Source organism: Caretta caretta, chromosome 20 (assembly GCF_965140235.1).
Source record: "Caretta caretta isolate rCarCar2 chromosome 20, rCarCar1.hap1, whole genome shotgun sequence".
Classification (NCBI taxonomy): domain Eukaryota; kingdom Metazoa; phylum Chordata; order Testudines; family Cheloniidae; genus Caretta; species Caretta caretta.
In genome coordinates, this window is record NC_134225.1 from 10,522,384 (window position 1) to 10,541,742 (window position 19,359).

General features: G+C 58.9%; 1 pseudogene; it reads left to right on the top strand.

Annotated features, from left to right (window-relative positions):
* Positions 1–205: 205 nt before the first annotated feature.
* Positions 206–16,153, top strand: LOC125627796 (syntaxin-binding protein 2-like; annotated as a pseudogene).
* Positions 16,154–19,359: the final 3,206 nt, after the last annotated feature.

A 19,359-nucleotide genomic window follows, 5' to 3' on the forward strand; every position in this document is an offset into this window, starting at 1 on the left:
CCAGTGACTGATTTCAGCGTCACTAGGGGCTGTCGTCCAGCGTCACAGACACTCCCCAGAGCAAGGCAGGGAGAGGCCAGGGCGTGCCCAAGGTCAGGAGCAGAGCCGGGGCAGAACCCAGGAGTCCTGACTCCAGCCCCACCCCGCACACAGCTGAGTCCTACTTCTACCCACAGGGCTCGAGGGGACGTGGCAAGAGGCGGAGATGGCCCCGTCCGGACTGAAGGCGGTGGTGCGCAAGAGTGAGTGCGGAGCCGGGGGGTCTGAGCCCGGTCGGGGGCAGGGTCTGGTTGGGTGTGGGTCTGGGGGGGCAGGGCCCAGTTGGGGAGCCCTGGGAGGGGTGCTCCTGGGGGTGTCTCACCCTCGGGGAGGATTAGGAGTCAGTCGGAGCAGAGAGCTCCCCCCCGCCTGCCTGTCACACACCAGGAAGGGGAGGAGGCTGTCTGCCCCACCCCCAAGGGCTGCCCCCTCCCATAGGAGCTGCATTTTGCGGGGGCGTCATCATCGTCATCTCTTTCCATCAGGATGACTCCCACCAGGGCCGGTGCAAGGATATTTTGTGCACAAGGCGAAACTTCCACCTTGCACACTCCCCCCCCTCCCCCGACAACCTCTGAAAACTAGTAAAGTTAGCATTATAAACAGCCTGTCAGAACGGGTAACGGCTGCGCGCGAGGAGAAAAATGACGTCATAGCCACTTCGTAATGTTGCCGGCACCCAGTGCCGAGAGGCTGAACAACAGCTTGAGTGGTTCGTTACCCGGTGTGCTGCACCCAATAATCACAACGGGGTGGAGAAGCAGAAAAGTTTATTTGCAGCTGCAAAAAGGTACAGGGAGAATAAAATCTCAAATCCTGCACAACAGAGCAGGAAGTTACACAGGCTTTTATACATCCTTTTTCCCAGCATACTTATCCAATAGCAAGCTGCTCCAAGTATCCATATAGCCAGCCAATCCAGTTCCCAGCTAGTTCCCTGATTCTCTGTATCATTTGTTAAACTATACATAAAGCTGCTTTATTCAGCATTGTTCTTCCATATCTCCCCTGTTTGGCCTTGCTTAGTTTCAGGCAGTCTGACTCTGCAACATACTGTTGCAGATTCTCAGCATAACTGCTGTGTGTGTGCCTCCAGGCGGGGGGGCCAAGGACACTTGGGCCTAGCACGCAGAGCTGCTGTGAGTGCCTCCAGGCAGGAGGAGGGGGGCCAAGGACACTGGGGCCTAGTGCGAGGGGGCTTCATCGACACTCGTGGTCTTCCATCCCCTCGAGTTACCTAGTGGCCATGCCCCAGTGTCCCCAACAGTAACATAGTAAAGCAGTACACTTCTGCCCGGCCCCAACACAGAGCTGGCGTAGGCTATAGCTGTAATGTAGGAGAGATCAAGGTAAAGCCTTACACTTCAGAAGCCCAACCCACTTTTGTTACTTCAGAAGCCCAACCCACTGCTGAATCTCCAGCCCAGGCTGCAGTGGAGGGGCCTGTGGCTAAATCCAGACCACAGACCTGGGGTTTAAAAGACCCTTGGAAAGTGGATTCAGTTCTGATGTTCCATGGTTGCCCCCAGAACTGGGACAGAGCAAAAGTGGCCCACAGCTCAGGACGGCCAGTGGTGCTAATAACCTTTAGCTCTTCTCTTAGCTTTTCCTCACTAAATCGCACAGTTAGGAGGGCCTGACACGTGACTTCTGAATACTTGGGGTGGGCCATACTGCCCTGGTTCAAGAGGGGTCTCTGAACAGGAATAGCAGGGGGCTGCGGGTCAGGAGTGAAGGGCATCTGCAGAGTCGTGAGGGGGGGAACCCAGGACTGGAATAGCTGCGGGTCAGGAGTGAGGGGCACTGGTGGAGCTGGGAGGGGGGGGGGGTGAGCAAAGGGCTGGGATAGCAGGGGGCTGCAGTCAGGAGTGAGGGGCATCTGCAGAGCCATGAGGCAGGGATCCCAGGACTGGAATAGCTGCAGGTCAGGAGTGAGGCAGAGCTGGGGGGGGACAGACCAGGGCTGGCATAGCAGGGGGCTGTGGACAGGAGTGAGGGGCACTGGCAGAGCTGGGAGTGGGTGGGAGCCCAGGGCTGGGATAGCAAGGGCTCCAGTCAGTAGTGAGGGGCACTGGCACAGCTGGTGGGGGCAGTCCAGGGCTGGCCTGGGTGGGGGGGGTGTAGCTGCAGTTCAGGGTCGAAATGCCTGGGCGGAGATGCGTGGAGAAAGCAGGTTTGTGTCTGCCTTCACCATGTCTGGATCCAGTCTGTGCTGCCAGCCCCTTACCGTGCACTCGAACCCCACGTGCCCCAGTGAACGGGGCGTCCGCATGCCGCAGGTGTAAAGGAACTGCAGGAAAGCAGCAGGGAGGCCAGCGCGTCCTGGTGCAGAATAGCCCCTGGAGCCTCATTAGGACCGAGCAGCCAAGTCCTGATGGGCTAGAGGTGGGGTAGGGAGAGGCATTGCTTGAGTTATGGGGGAAACATAGTGTGTTGGGCAGTGCACTCATGCACACCAGCTACCGGGAGTGGGAGTGAGAGTGAGAGCACAGGTCAGGGTCTCGGGGCTATTGCCCTACGGGGCCAGCCAGAATCAGGTGCTTCGTAGGGGTAAAACAAACAGATGTATTATGGTAGCACCCAGGAGCCCCAGTCATGGACCAAGGCCCCATTTTGCAAGGCGTTGTACATTATTCATTAGGTGTATTACAGTGGTGCCCAGGAGCGCCAGTCATCACCAACAAAAAGATGGTGCTTGGCCTGAAGAGCTATCTAATTGCTTAGCTGGGCTGTGGAAGGTGCCCAGGAGACAGGCCAGCAGTTCCCTGAGTGGGGCATGCCTTGGAGGGGTTCTATGTGCAGGACTCAGAATTTGAAGTCTTTGTTGTGTTGCTGTCCCCCATACACAGTGAGGGTCCCTGGATCCTGAAACACTGGAATGCGTTACCTAGGGAGGTGGTAGAATCTCCTTCCTTAGAGGTTTTTAAGGTCAGGCTTGACAAAGCCCTGGCTGGGAAGATTTAACTGGGAATTGGTCCTGCTTTGAGCAGGGGGTTGGACTAGATGACCTTCTGGGGTCCCTTCCAACCCTGCTATTCTATGATTCTATGATTCTATGATCCCCTCCAGTCAAGAGGTGCTGGACAGGATCTGTTTTCTTCCTGCACGGGGCCAGATCCTTAGTTCAGCTGCGCTCGTATCCAGCCTGGCAGAAAGGAAGGGGGATCAGACCCATGGCCCATCTAGCCTGTCACTCCACCACGATCGCTGACTGGGGGCTCTGCTAGGAGCACAACACTATCTGGCCTGAAAGCAGCCTCTGAGCCACTTCCCCGAGGCGTCCTTCCACCAGCCAGTGGGTCCTGGCTCAGGGCACAGCCATCCCGTCTGAGCCCCACCACTAATCCCCGTCTCTTTCACTCGCAGAGATCCTCAGCGTTGTCCTTCACAGCGTGAAGAAGAAAAGAGAATGGAAGGTAAGCAGGCCGAACCTGTTGCCCTGGTGTCCCCCTGGGGATATGCTGTATCCATATATCATGCTCCTCCCCCTCCAGCCTCTTGAGATTCATTAGGAACCTGAGCTTTTCCAGGCTGGATCAGATCCCTGCTCTGTCTAGCCCATCATCCATCCCCAGCTAGGCTTGGGTATGTCTGCCTTCCCACCGCGCTGGATCAGACCCAGCTTGTCCAGCTAGCCCCATATCTCCCCCCACACACACACACCGGATCAGACCACTGGGACCAGTGAATCAGCCTGGGTGGGAGGAGAAGCAGGAGAGTGCCAAGCATGGGGCAGTATGTACAATTGGCCAGGAAGGTTATTGAGCCCCCGGCATGGACTGGGCTGGGGGATGTGGAGCAGCGGGTTAGGCCGGTGCGGCAGAGGGAGCATTCGGCACGGCAGGAAGGTGGTGGAGATGTTGGGCCAATGGCCTACAGGGCTTTCCTAGGGGAACACGGAGACTCCCCTTGTTTCATTTCTCTGTGCGCAGCACAATGTCAGGATGGGAATGGGGCCAGTAGGGGCTCCCTAGGAGGCTGCTTCCCCAGAGCTGGGCTTCATGTTCTTTGCCACGTGAGGCACAGACTGTCCCCCAGACCTCTCCGCAGTGCAATCCTGTGGGGATTGGATGGGCAGGTGCAGCAGGCGGAGAGAGGCGACCTCAGCTGAGACTCAAAGCGAAGGAGACTCGATGAGGCAGAGGCTCAGGGAGCAGGGGCTGTTGGGGAGGAGGCTCCTGCATCTGCAGCAGCAAGGTGAGTGGAGGGAGACCAGGGGCAGGGGGCGCTGGCAGAGCAGGGTGAAGCCCAGAACCCGCAGGGGCTGCCCGCGGAGGGAGCGCTGTAGGAGAGGACTGCGAGCTGGGGCTTGGGGCTTGGGACAGGGCAGCCAGGTTCTCACCTGTCACAATGGCTGGTCGAGGGGTCTGAACAGGTTCCAAACACCCTGCCAGGCTAGCTGGCTTGGCGAAGCTGCAGGTGACCAGCATGGCGCCCAGGGAGGGAGGGGACCCTGATGGTAGTTGCCTGGGATTGCTGCTCGGCCGGCTGTTCCCTGGGCACTGCTCAGAGCCCACTTAGTTCAGCAGCAAGGCAATGCCAGGCCCCATCTGTGGCCGGGCATGGACACTTCTGTGGCAGCGAGAGATATGACTGGGCCCTAAGGATGTCCCGGGCACATGGGCACAAGCCCTGCTCCAGGTGGGGAGGGAGCCCAGAGCCAGGGGGGTAAAAACCAGCCCACCTCCTGATGGCATCATGCTAGGCCCTGAGTCCCCAGGGGCTGGGCATGGGCTGGGCCATTTGAGCAGCAGGGAGGGGCCTCGGCAGGTGCTGACAACCCCCTTCTTCCCCCTTTGCAGTCGGTGCAGGCTTTGATCAATGACTTCCAGGGCACCCCCACCTTCAACTACAAGGCAGTTCACGTCTTCTTCCTCAGCCGTGAGTATCGGGGGTCGGGGGATCCCCCAGCTGGGAGCCTGGACAGCGGCACACTGGAGCCTGGGGGTGGGGGGGTCTCTCTCTGCCGGCAGGCCAGTGCGCAGCACCCTGATTATGCTCTGCCCTCCTGCAGGGGATGCAGCCCCAGCAGGCCAGACCGAAAGACCCCACCTATCCCTTCCCCCGCTTCTCCCCCACGGGCCTGCCTCCAGCCAGCACGGCTCACAGACACCTGCAGCATGTGCCCAGAAAGGCGGCCTCTGGCTACCATTCCCAGCATGCATTGCTCCATCAGTCCCAACTCGGTGGGGGGATGGGACAGCACCAGAATACCCAGTGTGTCAGGGTCATATCTGCTTCTCCCCATTACAGCGGCAGGGGGAGCCCAAGTCCCTGTTCCTCCTTGTGCATCATCCTATGTTGTACACTCCGGTCACTCAGCCCTGCGGGGGGGCTGAGGGCAGGGTGTGAGACAGGGGCTGCGTAGGAGAGATTGTGGCTCCCCCTCGCTGCTGATGCTGCAGAAGGCGAGAACCCGGCATGACTCTGGTTCGTGGGGGCTGGACTCATCGTTGACTCCTGTGTGGCCCTGCTGGCTTGCCCAGGTTCCCCACAGGCGTGCAGCACTACTGCCCCTGCTATGCCCGGTCTGGCCCCGTCCGTGGGGGCTGGCACTGTGCTGGGGGTCCTGAGCCCTGTGCCTGTCACTCCCACCCACTGCCTCTGCCTTGCAGCCTGTCCTGAGCCTCTGTTCAAGGAGCTGAGGAAGTCACGGATCACCAAGGTCATCAAAACCCTCAAGGAGATCAACATGGCCTTCCTACCTTACGAGAGCCGGGTGAGGGGTGGCCGGGCTTTGGAGGAGCAGGTCTGCGGGGCGGATGGTGACGTATGACACTCCACCCTTATTGTTTCATGTGGCTTGGCGGGGGAACCTTTCCCTTCTAGGGCCCCGGGTTTGACGCCAGCACAGGGCAGCAGGGACTAGCTGGCTGCTCACACCCTGTGAGCTGTGGAATCGCTGGCTTCAACCTGGTGGATGTATGGGGGAGGAGGGCCCTGCCTCCCTGGCTTTACCAGCTCTTACTGATGGTTTATACTAGGCCTGCAAGACAGCCTGATACTCCACACGCCTGCCCTTTACCCAACCACCCCATCCCCTCCTTGTGTCATCAGTGGATTTCCCCCCTCCTGCCCCTGAGGGGCAGGACTGTGGTGTCAGCCCCATTGCATTGATGGGGAAACTGAGGCACAGAGAGACATGAGCCTGGTCTACACACAAAAGCTTTGTTGGTATGGGTTTGTTACAGGGACAGGAGAGAAAAAATCCCCTCTGTAACTGATGCAGCTGTGGTGGCAGAGCCCCTGGGTAGGTGCCGTTACGCTGGCAAAGCAGTCCTTTCGCCACTCTAGCTGATTTCATCTGGGGTACCAGTGCCAGCTGTGCCAAGAGAAGCTTTGGCTGGTATAAGCTGAGTGTCCGTCAGGAGGTTTTGCTGGCTCACCCGTCCCGTTGCGCCAGCAAACCCTTCATGGGCCGATACTATTTATTGGTGTCCAAGCACGTTTGTCCCCATGGCTCGTTCTGTTCGGCCAGTGAAATAAGCGACAGCGGCAGACGCGCCTTGATGCCGGGTTTGCCCGTGGCTGTGCTGGGGCTTTCGCCAGACGAGAAGCGTCGCCAAGCCCCCTCCCCCAACATTGAGGGCACCTGGGAGTCTGCAGCCAAGTAAGGACCTGAACCTGGGGCATCTTCATCCCAGGCTGGTACATGAATCTCTGGCTCGCTATCCCTCTACCACAACAGGAGTGGCACTGGCAAAGGGATCTCTCCCTCACTAGGGGCTCGCTACAGCTCCACCAGGCTGGCCTGATCCAACAGCGCGTCTATGGGTCACAGCTGGCCTGGCTGCAAGCAGTTGGCACCGGGGTCTGATCTCTGCTCTCCCCTGTCCCCAAGGTGTACTCCCTGGAGAGGCCATAGAGCTTCCACAACTGGTTCAGCCCCTACCGCTTTTTCGAAAAGAACAAGCAGATGGAGATGCTGGCAGAGCAGATTGCCACATTGTGTGAAACCCTGGAGGAGTATCCAGCCATCCGCTACAGGAAGTGAGTGTGCCCAGGGGAAGGGGTACCCAGCTATCCCCTATAGGAAGTGAGTGTGCCATGGAGAAGTACCCAGCCATCCTCTACAGGAAGTGAGTGTGCCCAAAGGGCGAGGGTACCTGGTTACCTCCTACAGGAAGTGCATGTGCCCCTGGGGGAGGAGCTGTTTCTGACCCACAGGGTTTGTCTTTGCTGCAGGGACCATGAAGATAACTTCCACTTGGCGCACGCTGTGCTGGCCAAACTCAAGGTGTTCAAGGCATACGAGCCCAGCATGGGAGAGGTGAGCGAGCTGTGTTGGCCACGCCCTTGCCATGGGACAGAGCCGCGGGGGAGCACATGAGAAGTAGAAGGAAGGAGGAGTGATTTAGAACCTGCTCGGAGATCCTGGCGGGGGGAGGGGTGGGGTCTAGTCACCCTTGGAGATCCTGAGGGGTTGGCAGAACAATAGCATTCCCTGTGTGGCTGGATTAATGGCCACAGCCCTTCTCTAAGACTGGCTGTGGGCAGATCTCAAAGTGCTCTACAAAGGCTAGTGTCCTTATCCCCTCTGTATAGATGGGGAAACCGAGGCACCAACTGGGGAAGTGTGTGCCCAGCATAATCTCTTTGTTTATAAACAGGGCAGTTCGGTCACAGAACTAAGCTTCGCACACAGAGCCTCTTCCACACCTGGACACTCCTGTCTGTGTGTGCTCCTACACCCATCACCATGGTATCAGAATCTCACGAATGAATTCAGCCTCCCAGGGGAGGCAGGGTGGCCTGTGTTACAGAAGGGAAACTGAGGCATACAGGGAGTCTGCCAGAGCAGGCATAGAACCCAGCTCTCCCGAGCCTTAGCCACAAGTCAGCCCTGGCCTGTGGGCTTCCCCTAGCTCCTGCCATCCCCATCCCACCCCCAGCAGAGGGCAGCTGCAAACCCACCCTGCCCTGGATTCTCACACGGGAAACCCAGTAGCTCCTGCCCCCCCAGGAGAAGCAAAGTGATGTAAAATCCAAGGCCTGCCCAGATCTCTCTCTCCTGTTGCCTCTGCTCTTGCTTCCAGCCTTTGCTGAGTTGCTGGGAGACTGTGCACCTGTGACCAACTGGGAATGTTTGTAATATCTTTTATGAATCTGATGCGTGCCTCAGTTTCCCTATATATATTCCTGGCTTCTCTGGCAGGGGGTGAAGGGGAAGGATTCTTGGGGAAGGTAAGAGTCATGCGGGGCCGGGGGGGGGGGGGTGTCACCTCCCTGTCTTGGTGAAATGAAGAGAATCCAACACAGATCAGCCTGGGGGCCAGAAAGACCGTGCCAGCTCCAATGACTCCTGGCTGGATGCTCCCAGCAGGGAATTGGAGCAGGGCCCCCAGCTCGAGAACACAGGGTTGGAAGGTTTGAGCTGGGGGATGAGTGCGGGAAGCTGGGAGCTCTCGCCTGAGAACTGACCAAGGTCAGGCCGAGGCCTGGTCTACACGAGGCAATTGGGTCGGTGCCACTGTGTCGCTCGGGGGTATGGGAAAGGCAGCGTCACTGAAGCGGAGCAGCTGAAGTGGTTTACATGTAGACAGGCCCTGAGTGAGAGACCCGGAGCTGAAAACAGGTTTCTCTGCAGCTCGGCCAGGCTCTGGGCTGACCAGAACGGCCTCTTGCTTTAACCTTCAGTGGGCTGGGCTGCCCAGGCTGGGGTCCAGGTGCCTAAGAAACCCGACTGTTCTGACAACGCTGGGTGAGTGGCCCTGTCACCCGGGCTGAGGGGCGTCGGGCCCTGCGGAGTGGATGGGTCTCTCCCAGGATCTGTCCCAGCTGGACTCTCTGGGCAGGGCTCACGGGGTAAAGACTAGTGGTTCAGTCTCAGGAGGCGGGAAGGCCATGTGGCCTGTCCTGGAGGAAGAGAGAGACTTGTTGGGGTCTGGCACAGCAAAGGGCTTCCTCCCAGAGATTTCCACAGCTGGGACCCTGGCACTGACCCTGTGGATCCATGACTGCACCATTCCTCTCTACTTTCCCATCGACCAAGACAGTGTTGCCTAGTGGATAGAGCCCTGGACTGGGACGGGCGACCCGGGCTCTATTCCCAGCTGGGTGACCTTGGGCAACTCACCTCCCCTATTTACCCCTCAGTTTCCACATCTGTAAAAGGGGGATAATGCTACCAGTCTCGGGCAGGGGGGCCCCCTCTGGGATAGCTGGCTGCCATGGCACAGATGCTCTGTAACTCACAGCTGGCAGTACAGGCCTGCCTCCAGAGGGGAGCCTGGCACACACCTGGCTGCCCAAACCATCTACCCAGGGAAGAGACTGACAGCATGCTTGTTAACCACTGGAGCTACTTGCTGCAGCAGAGCTGGCTCCAGCCTGCAGCCCCAGTCTGATCTGGGCTATTCTCAGGAGCTGATAGCGGTGCTGGGGAGGGAAAATCCTGCTCTGTGCACACCCTGCTGCTGTGACTCCCGTTGAGTCCCCCCAGGGATATTCCTGAGGCTCTTGCCAAGCCTCCCTGTCACAGGTGAAAGCACTATCCCCATGTTACAGGGGGGGAAACTGAGGCATGGAGCAGCATGCCAGGAGTAGGTGGCAGAGGCAGGAATAGGAATAGCCCAGATCAGGGGGACGGGGGCTCCCATTGCACTGCCAGGGGGAACTAGAGAGACCCCTGACCCCAGCGCCCGAGAGAACCTGTTGAGGGAGGAGCAGCAAGAACCTAAATTTGATCATTAACTGTGTGGAGTTCAGTGGGTTAGAGCGGATGGTGCTGGGAGCCAGGACTCCTGGGTTTTATGCTCAGCTCTGGGAGGGCAGTGGGGTCTAGTGGGATAGAGGGGGCCTGGGAGCCAGGACTCCTGGGTTTACCCCCAGCTCTGAGAGGGGTGGGAAGAGCAGGATCTCAGGATTTGATCGGGGAACTAGGACTCCTGGGGCCACGGACTCGTGTGCCTGGGCTGTGGGTGCGTCCCAGGGGTGCTAGGGCTGACCTGTCTGTCCCCGTGCAGGTGTGGACAAGGAGAACCTCACCAAGCTGATCCAGCATGCCAACATCCAGCAGCAGAGAGACATCATCCACAACATGCTGTTCCTGGGCATCTCTCTCACGCCTGGGGTAAGGGACTGGGGCCAGGGGCCAGCAGCTGTACTCATGCCAGGGGGCAGATCTGTGCTGCACAGGGGAGCCCAGGCCATCCTGGAGGTGCCGCCCTATGGCAGTGACCTACTCCCAGCACAGAGGTGGCCTCTGTCCCTGTACAGTGGGGTGACGCCCTCCCCATATGAGGGTGACCCCCGAGTTACTCCCCATCTGGGGTGACTTCTTCTGCCCTGGCAGAGGATACTGGGAGTCAGGACCTCAGATCGCCAGCGAGCTGGAGCTGGTGACCACTGCTTGGGGTGGCCATGCGGCGAATGGGGGGAAGCAGCTCTGTTCTCCCGTCAGTCTCTCTCTCTCTCTCTCACTCAGTGATCCATTCTGTTTTCTCTGCCTCTCCCCTGCCAGCCTGGCTGGCGCGACTCAGGTAGGCCACGCTCTCCCTGTCTGCCCCCGTTCCCACCCCGCACCTCCTCCCTGCTGCCTCTCAGCCCCTCTCCCTTCCTCCCCCAGAGCAGGCAGCTGCGACCGAAGAGGAAGGCGCGGCTGGAGTCCAGCTACCAGCTCTCCCACTGGATCCCCATGCTCAGGGACATCATGGAGGTCCCGGGCCATCTGCTTCCTGGCCTTGGGGACTGGGGTCACAACCGGCAGGCTGGGCCCAAGGGGGTGGTTTGGGGTCAGCCATGTGTAGAGCCCTGCATAGCCGTGCCCCATTTCTGCGGATAGTGGATTGGCTGCAGATACAACCGTGCAGGGCTCTACTCCCCAGCAGCGCCTGGCCCGCGGCATCCAGCTCAGGCAGCCCGGGGCACGCAGGGCACGCAGGGCATAGCGAGCAGATCGAGGGACGTGATCGTTCCCCTCTATTCGACATTGGTGAGGCCTCATCTGGAGTACTGTGTCCAGTTTTGGGCCCCACACTTCAAGAAGGATGTGGATAAATTGGAGAGAGTCCAGCGAAGGGCAACAAAAATGATTAGGGGTCTGGAACACATGAGTTATGAGGAGAGGCTGAGGGAGCTGGGATTGTTTAGTCTGCAGAAGAGAAGAATGAGGGGGGATTTGATAGCTGCTTTCAACTACCTGAAAGGGGGTTCCAAAGAGGATGGCTCTAGACTGTTCTCAATGGTAGCAGATGACAGAACGAGGAGTAATGGTCTCAAGCTGCAGTGGGGGAGGTTTAGATTGGATATTAGGAAAAACTTTTTCACTAAGAGGGTGGTGAAACACTGGAATGCGTTACCTAGGGAGGTGGTAGAATCTCCTTCCTTAGAGGTTTTTAAGGTCAGGCTTGACAAAGCCCTGGCTGGGATGATTTAACTGGGAATTGGTCCTGCTTCGAGCAGGGGGTTGGACTAGATGACCTTCTGGGGTCCCTTCCAACCCTGATATTCTATGATTCTATGATTCTATGATTCACTCGGGGCCACCGGCCCGCAGCCAGTGGCTAGGCAACACGTCAGAGTTGGGGCTGTCCAGCACCCACTCGCCCCATCGCGCGGCTTCCTGTCCAGCAGCTCGAGCAGCACCAGTGTCCCCACCAGCTCCTGAGCAGCAGGATTTGAGATTGGAGAGGGTGAGGCCCCGGCACCCAACCCCTCCACCCCACTGTGATGCAAGATGCTCTGCTGCTGCCGTGTACGCTCGTGACCCCCCAGGAGCGGCACGTGATGAGAAACCCCTTCCCCCCCAGCCCCTACCCCCTCCACACTGCCCCTTCTCCTCAAGACCCCGCCCCCACACTGCCCCTTCTCGAGACCCCGCCCCCTCCAAGCTGCCCCTTCTCCTTGAGACCCTGTCCCCTCCACACTGCCTCTTCCCTGCAAGACCCCTTCCCCACCCTCGCTAGCTGCTGCCGGTGTGGATGCGGATACAGGTAAAAGGCGGCTTGTGGATTGCAGGCTGATGCACATCCACATTTTTGTATCTGCGCAGGGCTCTAGCCATGTGAGGGGCTCATCAGCGAGTCCTCTCCTGCTGCCATCCTTAGGGGTCTTAAATCATAGACACGAGTGCAGGGGAGTTGTCTTACCCGGTGCTGAGATGCTGCCAGCTCTGGGGTGGGGCATGGGCAGTATATACAGGGGTTCCTCACTAGAGCTGAATTCTTCCTAAGGAGTGGCAGGCAGCTGTTAACAGCCGCCCAGCAGCGCTGCCCAAGAGTCTAGGGCAGGAGGTGATCAGTGTGTAGGGCTGGAAGTGCAGAGGATCCAGGCAGCACACTGTCGTGACTGGCACTGGAATCTGAATGGCTGGCAGGGTCCTTGGCCTAACCTCCAGTGAGGAGCAGCTGTGTGACGTTCATCTAAAGGATGAACTCCTGCAGCACAGTACTGGTCACTGACTGACCGGGGAGAGCACCCCCTGCAGAGCCCCCCGCCCACTCCCTGGGGTCATAGAGCACCCTCTGCTGACTCACTCACACCTCCCAGCACCCAGTGGCTTTTCCTTAGAGGTCTCCTATCCAAGCACTGCCTGGGCCCAAACCTGCTTAGCTTGTGAAAAGTGACATGGTCACTCCTTCCCCCCACCCTTGCTGGGGGCTGAGCCCCTCATCACCCAGTCCTGTGGGGCACTCCTCAAGGGGGTGGGGGGCACACTTAGTTGCCTTCAACCTACTGGCTTGGGGCTCCTCCAGGCCAAGAATTAACCCCCCGACCAGAGCTCCTGTCCCTGGCAGATCAGAGGTGGGAGGCTCCAAGGCCCCTGTTCCAGCATTGTGATGGTTCCTCCTGTGGGATTTTGGGGCAGGTAGTTGCGGTAACCTCAGTCCCATGCATAATCCAATCAGGGGCGCCCCCTTCTGCGCCAGCCACAGCTTGGCAGGCCTTAAGCTTCCCTGTACAAGTCAAAGCAGCGGACTAATATAAAAGCCCCTATTATGTGGCATTAGGATGTATCATAGCCTGGGCCCCCTGCGTGGCTGGGACACACCTCATGGAGCAAGAGGCAGGGCCTGGATCTGCCCGCAGCAGGGAAGGAGCACTGAGGGCAGCCCCCTGCCTCCCCCACCCCAAGTGAGGGGCCCTGGATCCGGCTGCAGGAGGTCTCTGCCCTCCCCATAACGGTGGATGGGTAGGGAGGTCACAGCAGGGCACTGAGCAGCTGAGGGGGATGTGGGGAGATGGGGGCATCACTGGAGGAGTCAGCGTGCTCTTTGCTGGCTCCCCATGCCCCATCCTGGAAAGTGGGCCCCAGGCTGCTCCCCCCCAGGGACTGTCAATCATTGAGTGAGGAGCCATCTCAGCCCCTCCGCCCCAATGGGGCCTGGCTTGGCCACCAGGTCAGAGGTTCCTGCTGCTTGGCCCCTGCTGATCTGTCCTCCCCCGCCAGGACATCCTTGAGGACAAACTGGACAAGAGTCTGTGGCCCTTCGTGTCAGACCCGGTCCCTACCACCAGCTCCCAGGCTGCTGTCAGGTAAGGCTGAGCCTGGCTGGGCTGTGGACAGCAGAGCCCTGACACCCCCCCCCCCCAGGGTGTGGGAGCCTCTGTGCCTGGGAGTGCATGGCCAGGGCCCTGCCTTCTGCAGGGGAGGGGGTGCCCAAGAGCCTGGAGCCCTGGACCCCTCTTACCATGTCCCCCACGCCCCAGCAGTCCCTCAACACACCAGGGTCCAGGATAGAGGAAAGGGACTGGACGAGCTTTAGACAGCACCCCCAGCCCAGGGCAGGTGCCACCCTCCCCTACTCCCTTCTGCCTGCTTTGGGACTCCTGTCCCACTGCCTTGGGCAGGGCCTGCCTCCCATCCTCCTCCAGGCCCTGCCCTTCCATGCGGCATTCCCTCAGCGAGCCCCTAGTATCCACACTGTCCCTCTCTCCCCCCAGCCCCCGCTTTGGGCAGTGCCCACCCCTACACCTGGCATTCCCTCAGCGAGCCCCTGGGATCCACACTGCCCCTCTCTCCCCCCAGCTCCCGCTTCAGGCATTGGCACAAGAACAAGCCAGCGACTGAGTACCAGACGGGCCCGCGCCTCATCATCTACGTGCTGGGTGGGGTGTCCATGTCTGAGATGCGCTGCGCCTACGAATTGACCCCGGCCACCAGGGGCAAGTGGGAAGTGGTGATCGGTGAGTAGGGCGAGTCCTGGGGGGAAGGGTGGCTGGAATGCCCAGGTCAGGGACAGTTGGGACCTCCTGGGTGGGGGAGACCCTAAAACTGCCTGCCCAGCACCCACAGGGGGCCCTTGCTACCCTCTGTCCTCCCGCACCCAGGGGTCTGGGAACAGATGTGCTTGTCCCACAAGGCCTGTATCTAGCCACCTGATCTCCTGGCTGCTGGCTCCCCAGGCCTCTCATTGCCCAGGGACCATGTGTGGGGGCCCAGTCAGACACCCCCAGTAACTCCCATAGGGATATGGCTCACCCCCTGCACACACCCCTCTAAGACCCAAGGGTGAGGAACACTGTCAGCGAGTGGATTCTTGCCTGGCTGTGCAGGGTACAGCGGCACGAGGGGTGCGGTGCCAGGCCACAGTGTAGGCATATTCCAATATTTGTGATTCTGTTCATAAGAAATTGTAAACCTGCAATATTGATTTATAATATTTATTAAATCTGCATTTATAATTCTTCTATTTGACATAATTGTAAATCTGCAATATTGATTTACAATTCTGTATTAAAGCTTGCAAACGGTACCTTGCAAACCGCTCAATTGGCTTTGCTTTCTCTAAATTGATACTTTCTCTCACTTGTTATTAAGATGGACGCTTGTAAAACCAAACCGCTCATATTGACTCTGAATTGATACTTTCTCACTTGTTATTAAGATGGACGCTTGGAAAACCAAACCGCTCATATTGACTCTGAATTGATACTTTCTCACTTGTTATTAAGATTGACGCTTGTAAAACTAAACGGCTTAATTGACTCTGCTTTCTCTGTATTGGCGCTTTCCATTGATTGTAATGGAGATTGACATGCTTTTTAACTAACTTCACTTTATGTTCAATTGGCTCTACTTTGCAAACGGATACTTTGTAATGGAGATTGACATGCTTGTTTGTAACACCCATGAAGAACCGCGAATTGGAGCGGCGCTCATAGAAATGTCACATAGAGACTCCCACCTTCTATAGTTTGGATCAGGAATGCTAAAAAAACGGGGAGTCTCAAATAAATAACACCTTTGTATAATAAAAGAAAGGCAATACCGAAGGAATGTCAAGAGACAGGGAGTCTCAAATAAAATAACAATACTCGGTGAAATGAGAAATGTGTTTTTTTATTAAAGTAAGGAATGTATGTGAATGAATGGTGGGTTTTGAATAAACAGGGAAGCGCCAGCCTAGGAATTTAACATCGATTGGCCGAAGAAGACGCCAGGTGGAGACAACCAGAGAACCCCACCGGAGGGCAAACTGGGATCCACCCGACCAATTCAAAGGATGAAGAAAGCTGATGAGCACCTGACAGCCGTCCTGGAGCAGTCATGACTAACAATATGACAAAGCAAATTCCACGAACTGGCATAGGAAGAAATTCCTATAAAAATGGACACTAAGGACTGAGAACTTTGAGTCTCCAGTTCTGCCACTACCCTTCAGGAGCATCGGATGCGCATCTGACATGGACTCGGCTCCACTCTCGTGTACAGGTTACCTGGCCAGTACCCTGTCACGAGCAACCTCTAGGCTGGTAACTATAAACCCCTATGCAGAACTGGTATGAATGAATGAATGAATGAATGAATATATATATATATATATATAATTAAGTAAGGAATAAGTAACGATAGGACAGTGTGAGTTTTATATTTCTTTATTATATTTACAATAAATGTGGCATTTTGCCTTTTCCCTTTAATAAGATCCTGCTGGTTTTTATTTTATTGGTACAACAACAGGGGGTAGGAAAGAGTCCCTCCCCTCCTGCACTAGAGCAGGGTCCAGCTGCAAGGATGGGGGTGACGGTGATGCCACTCTCATACCCGCCCCACTGTGCCCACCGCTGCCAACCACCTCTCTCTCCCCCAGGTTCCAGTCACATCCCGACCCCCAAGCGCTTCCTGGATGACATCCAAACCCTCAACCAGCTGGACCCCGAGGAGGCCTAGAAGCAGCCCCCTCCCCCCAGAGACTCTGCCCCCCACAGCTCCAGCTCGCTGTCCCCAGCTCCACCTCCTCTTCTCAACAAGGCACCTTCCCCCCACTCCTGGCTGCGGTGTCAGTTCTTGGGGGGGGGGAGGGGGGAGGGAACGACTCCTTGGCTGTTAGGGCAGAGGGCAGGCCAGGCTCCCTCCCTCTGGCACAGCCTCTAGGGCTGTCACCCTTTGTGCCCTGTGGCCACCCTGCCCCCGATGGGGTAGGGGCAGAGTCTGGCTCCATTATCTACCAGCTTCAGCCATTCCTACCTCCCCTGCCTGGGACCCAAAGCACAGCACCTCCCCCTCCCCCTCCTGTCAGCCCTCCGCTAGTGATGCGGGGCACGCAGAGGCTGCTACCACCATCTGGCTTTGGGGGGGTTGTGATCCAGCCACTGAGCCCCAGGCTGTGTCTGTCCAGTCTGCAAAGGATTAAAGAGAACCCCCCTTCTGCCCCCATATCATCCCCATTCACCGCCTTGGGGTGCTGGCCCAGCCCTGGCTCCCTGCACCCCTCCCATCACAGCCTGGTACCCTGGCCTCTTGGCCCTGTCCCCCAGTGGGGACCTCGGCTCCCGAAGGGGGGAGGGGTCCTAGCAGGAGTTGCAGTCAGAGTGCCCAAGTAAGTGGGGGTGGAGCCAGGACTGCGTAGGAGGCGCGTCCAGGGTTGGTCAGCAGCAGGTAGAGTGACCAGATGTCCCGATTTTATAGGGACAGTCCTGATATTTGGAGCTTTTTCTTATCTAGGCTCTTATTACCCCCCACCCCTTGTCCCAATTTTTCACACTTGCTGTCTGGTCACCCTAGCAGCAGGGCAGAGCGGGCTCGCCACCTGATGGGCCTGGATCAAATGCCCCAGCTCCATCTGAGGCAGCCAGCTCCAGCCCCCTTGGGTCTGATCAAGCCCTGTGCCAAGCCTCACCCCCTGCATCCCATGGGCCCTAGAGGTCCCCTCCCTCTTGCCTGCCAGGGGGGCTGTGCTGGCAGGAGTGACCCCAGGTAAAGGCAGTGACCTCCTTTACAGGGAGTGGCCTCGGTGGGGGGCAGAGTTTGTGTGTTCGCAGCTCTGAGGCCCCCCCCACCCATGATCACAAAGTCAGTGCTGGCCCTGCCCCTGGCTACTGCCCTGCCGGGCATGTGCCTGGGCCAATGAAGTGCATTGCCAAAGGCTGGCCGAGGTCTCTGCTGCTGTTCACAGGTGGGGGAAGGGAGGGGACAGGGCGGGGTGGGTGGCTGAGGGCCCAGGGAGCGGGATCTCCCCAGCTCCCCCTCCAGCCCTGCTGCAGGTCCCAGGCGTCCTGGCTCCGAGTCACCCGGCCAGCGCTGCCTCCCCGCACCCGGGAGCAGGGTGGGGCAGTGGCTGCTCCTTTCACTGTTGGACCAGGGCCTGGGGGCTGCTCTGCTCTGGCCTGTGGTCGCCCCCTGCTGGTGCAGTGCTGGCTCACCCGGCCGTGCCCCAGAACCTCCACAGTTCCCTGTGTCCCCCTGCCCCTACTGCCTTGTTCTGCCTCTGGTCCGTGTGCCAGAGGGACCAGGAGGGAGCCCCAGGAGTCCCCCCAAGCCAGCTATAGGGTCTCCAGCAAGTTTGGCTTGGGGCAAGCACTGAGCAAGCACCAGGACCCAGCCCCCAGGCTGGCCCCCACAGGGAACCATACCCACCCAGCCCCTGCCCCTCCCAGAATCAGCACTGGAACCCAGCCCTCTGCATCCCAGCCCCTGCTCTAACCACTAGCCCCTGCTTCCCGCTCAGATGTGGGACAGAACATCTGCCTCCTTGGTCCCCCTCTAGGGCCTGGCCTTTGCCCCAACCCACACCTCCTCCATCCTCCTGTGCCTAGAGCTGCCCCAGGGTCCCGCCACCCCAGCTGCTGCTGGCCCCCAGCCCTTGGGGCCCTGGCTGGCCCCTGCATTGTGTGAGCAGCTGTGTAGGCTCGTCCCGCCAGCCAGGCCAGGCCTCCCCACTGGCACCCTCTAGCCTGTGCCAACAGCTGGGGGTGCAGTGGCAGTGTCCCCAACCCCCCCCCCGCCCCCGCTCGTTGGAGGGAGAAAGGAGACAAGGAGGGGCTGTGAGAGAGCCCCATTCTCCTACCCTTCCCGCACCCTGCTCCCCCGGCTCAGCTCGGAGACTCGTCCTGCCTCTGTAGTCACTGGGCATGGGGGTTAGCGCCATCAGCAACCCCACCCCCCACCAGCTGGAGACAGTGAGAGACCAGTGCCAGGTCAAGGACCTGCCCCAGGTCCCGGAGGTGTATGGGGGATCAGGGCCCAGAGCAGGGGTGACCGTGGTGGGGGATCAGACCCATCCCTCATGAGGGTTGGGGGTTGTCTAACTTCTCCTCTCAACCTGCTCGCAGGCTGTGGCCCCTCCTGCCCTCTCCCAGCCCATCCCTTGCTCCCTTGGTGCCCAGGGGGCACTCAGCCAGCCGCACATGGTCGCGCACCCCGTGAGGTGGGAAGGAGGCTTCAGGCCTGTGAGCTGCGCTGTGCCAAGGACCAAACCCGCCTTACCCAGGACCCGGGAGATTTTCGTGATGCACAGAGTCACTGCTCTGGTTGCCTGTGACCCCTCCCGCCCTGACCTGCAGTGTCCCAGCCAGGCCAGTTGGGGGGAAGGGGGCGGGGGGGGGGGGAGCAGCACGGCTATTGCAGGCAGTTGGGGAGGGCGGGGGGGCTGGAGGGCACTGACTTGGCCATGCAGCCATGGGTTGGGGTCTGGGCTGAGCTAGGTTTGGCGCAGGGATGGCCTGGCTGGATGCGCCCTGTTTGTGATCATCTGGGCCTGGCCTAGGCCACGTTAGACTAGCACCCCTTCAAGCCCAGTGCCCCTGGCTGGTTCACGGGAGGGCAGGTGGCTGCTTCCCTGCCCAGCTGGGGGCTGCCCTGGGTGGGAGACAGGCAGAGGGAGAAAATGCAGTTCCTCTCCGCAGCAGGAGGGGTCCAGCCAGGTCAGGCACTCTCAGCCTATGTGCTCCCTGCAGCCCAGACTCTGCATTGCACCCCTCCTGTGCCCCTACCCATCTCACCCTGCCATGGCTGCCCAGCACCTGCCAGCCTCAGAGTGCCCCAGGCTTGGCAAAAGACGATCCCAGCCCCCCAGGGGGCTTGGAAAATGCCCAGCAGCACCCGTGTGACACGAAACCTCAATAACAGGCACCCAGAGCGGGAGTGACTCACATGGA